The following is a 3672-nucleotide window of genomic DNA, read 5'->3' as shown; positions in this document are numbered from 1 at the left end:
ACTATGTTCCAAGCACTGTTCTAAAAGATACAAGGTAATCAGGTCAGACACAGTCCCTGTCCTACCTGGAGCTTACAGTTTTAATCCCCATTTTAAAGATGTGGTAAGTGAGGCATAGAGAAGTGAAGTGACTTGCCCAAGGTCACACAGCAGACAAGTGATGGGGCTGAGATTAGAACCCAGGTCCTTCCGATTCCCAAGCCCGGGCTCTATTCACTAAGCCACGCTGTACCCATGGGGGTGAGCATAAGAAACTTAGAAGAGTGACTGCTTAGACACCATTAGTTCAAAAGGGAAAAAGGTATAGCCAACCACCAAGAAGACACACGATTGAGGTCATCAGCAGCAGCAATGGTATTTATTGAGCGTTATCTGTGTGCAGAGCACTGTACTAAGCCACTGGGACATACAGTTGGTAAGGAGACATCATCCCTCCTCTCAAGACTTGGTTTATAATCTAGTTGGGAAATCACAAGGTAAAATAAATTACAGATAGGGGAAGCTACTGAATGCTACAACATGTACCTAAGTACTACTACTGTAAGAGTGGGGAGATGGGGTGAGTACCTAAGTGGTTTCGAGGTATGGACATAAGATCATGAGAGATAATGGTGTAGTGGATAGAGCCCGGGCCTGGCAGTCAGAAGGTCAAGAGTTCTAATTCCGCTCCGCCACTTAACTGCTGTGTGGCCTTGTGCAAGTCACTTCACTTCCTGGCCCTCGGTTCCCTCATCTGTAAAATGGGGATTGAGACTGTGAACCCCACGTGGGACAGGGACTGTGTCCAACCTGATTTTCTTGAATCCATCCAGCGCTCAGTACAGTGCCTGGTTCATAGCCCTTAACAAATGTCATTTTTATTATTATTATTATTATATCATTGATTGATGATGATGATGCAGTAGGGAGAGAAAATAGGGTGGATAGGAGAGTAGTCAAGAAAGATTTTTTGGAAGAAGATTTGGGTTGTTTAGACAGGATCGATTGATCAATCATTGGTTTTTATTGAGTGGTGATGGTCCCATCTCCCAACTGTCGCATCATCTTTGAACCACAGGACAACTCTTATTACCTTCCAGGAGGGGGATCGTGGCATGAACATAGTCATCCTCAGTTTATTATTATTACCTGCTTTAATTCTGTATTTTCAAGATTTTTTTGGGTGACAAAAGTCATTGGTACAGTTAATTGTTAATTTAAACCTAGATATGCAGGTGAGGGGATTTTTTCCAGAGGGTGTGGGGCCCGAATCGGGGTACAGAGAACGTCCCATAAAAAGTTCTATTATTAGTATTGTTGTTAGGAAATAAGAATAGGCAATCTTTTCGTTCATATTGCAGACAATTTCTAATTGACCACCCCCAAAACAACAACAATAAACACTCTGAAGCTTGCTTTCTACTATGCATGCTGAGTAATTGGCTTTTAATAAAGTTTTTATAATGACAGTAATCTTACAAACATACCACTTTATTGTTTGGTTGAACACAAAGGAGACACATTCTAATCCAAGTGCCTCTAATCTTGTTAACAGCTGTAAGGAGAGTATGGAAATTTGTTCACCATATGTCAGAGCAGGAAAAACCTGCAGTGTTTACTCTCCACGGGTACGGACATCTTATTGTAAAGTTCTGGCCGGGGGGAGGGTGGAGATCTTAGGGTGCACAAAGACATGGGGACAGGCAAGTGGCTTCAGAGAGCCAACAGGGGAAGCAGCCCAGCCTAGTGGAAAAAGCACAGGTCTAGGAGTCAGAGGACTTGGGTTCTAATTCCAGCTTTGCAAACTGCTTGCTGTGTGACCTTGGGGAAATCAGTCAATCATATTTACTGAGTGCTTCCTATGTGCAGAGCACTGTACCAAGTGTTTGGGAGAGTACAGTATAATAATACAACAGACACATTCCCTCCCTACAACAAGTTTACAGTCTCACTTAACTTCCCTCTGCCTCAGTTTCCTGAAATGCAAAATGGAGATTAAATACTTGTTCTCCCTCCTTGTTAGACTATAAAGTGGAACCGTGATTGTGTCCAACCTAATTGAACTGTACCTATGCCAGCGCTGTGAACAGTGTTTCACAGTAGTAAGTGATTAACAAATTCCATTAAAAAAAAAAAGGCTGGAAAGCCACCATTTTGGGTCTTTTCAACTCTGATTGGAAACTCACATATCTTACCAGACCTTATCCATCTTAGAGACTGATCGGTCAAACAATCGATTGATCGGTTGACCAGAGACCTGGGATGAGGATTGGTGGTTAAGCAGCTAAAAATGCCGTGCTGTCCACGAGGTGAGTGTCCATGCTCCTCTCTACATCAAGCACAAACCCCTGACCACTGGTTGCCAGGCACTCCACCATCTTTGTTCCTACTCTACCCCAACAAGTACTCTCCACTCTTTTCAAACCAAACTACTCACTGTGCTTCGTCCTCATCAATCTTATCTCTGACTCCTTCCTCCTCCTGGGAACTCCCTCCCCCTTCAAATCCATCACAGATCTATCACATCTCCTCCAAAAACCCTTCCTGACTAACCCTCAGCTCCATTTTTCCCCATTCCCTTCTGCGTCACTCTTGCCCTTGGCTTTGCACCCTTTATTCACCCCTCCTTTAGCCCCATGGCACTTATAGACATATCCATAATTTAGTTATTTTTATTAATGCCTGTCCCCTCTAGTCTGTAAGCTCACTGTGGGTAGAGAACCTATCTACCAGCTCTGTTACACTGTGCTCTCCCTGATGTTCTGTACAGTGCTCTGCATATTGTAAGGACTCAACAAATGCGATTGATTGATTGAATGAACATGTTGCTTCTTAGTTCTGAACCTTCCATGTACCTAGTCCAATGCACTGAACCACATGGGGACTTAATAAATAGTACTGATACTAATACTATAATTCCCTAGTGCATACAACAGTGGTCTGATCCAGTAGGTGCTCAATAAATACTATTAAATGATAGATTGATCTACTTAGGGACTTCATTTCCACCCAGGTTAGTGTTACAATAAATGCCTTGTCTTGTCTTAGGCTGAGTCGTTTCCGACCCATGGCGACACCATGGACACATCTCTCCCAGAACACCCCACTCTCCGTCTGTAATCCTTCTGGTAGTGGCTCCATAGAGTTTTCTTGGTCAAAATCCAGAAGTGGTTTACCATTGCCTCCTTCCACACCATCAACTTGAGTCTCCACCCTTGACTCTCTCCCCTGCTGCTGCTGCCCAGCATGGGTGAGTTTTGACTTGTAGCAGATGGCCTTCCACTCACTACCCACTGCCCAAGCTAGGAATGGAATGGGTAGGCCTCTGATTGACTCTCCCTCCTGTAGCTGAGACTGGTAGAGTACTGGAAACTCTCCAGGTGCGACCCTGAGAGGGGAATAAATGTCTAGGTGGATGGAATAGAATAATACTGATGATAAGAACTGTGGTATCTGTGAAGCATTTACTCTGTGCCAAGTACTGTACTAAGTGCAGAAGTATATATAAGGTAACCAGGTTCCACATGGGACTCACAATAATTAGGAGGGAGAACGAGTATTGAATCCCCATTTTGCAGATGAGGGAATTGAGGCAGAGAGAAGCCAAGTCACACATCAGGTGAGTAGCAGAACCGTGATTCCCAGGCCCTGCTCTTTCCACTAGACCATACTGCTTCCCTAAAAATAAATTTC

The 3672-nt window shown here is 43.8% G+C and overlaps 1 non-coding gene across 1 annotated transcript; it reads right to left on the bottom strand.

Annotated features, from left to right (window-relative positions):
• Positions 1-3239: 3239 nt before the first annotated feature.
• Positions 3240-3377, bottom strand: LOC114812399. The gene has a single exon (XR_003760053.1). It is a non-coding gene; the product is annotated as a small nucleolar RNA SNORA7 (small nucleolar RNA).
• Positions 3378-3672: the final 295 nt, after the last annotated feature.

This window comes from Ornithorhynchus anatinus, chromosome 5 (assembly GCF_004115215.2).
Source record: "Ornithorhynchus anatinus isolate Pmale09 chromosome 5, mOrnAna1.pri.v4, whole genome shotgun sequence".
NCBI lineage: Eukaryota > Metazoa > Chordata > Mammalia > Monotremata > Ornithorhynchidae > Ornithorhynchus > Ornithorhynchus anatinus.
This window is presented reverse-complemented; position numbering and strand designations above follow the sequence as displayed.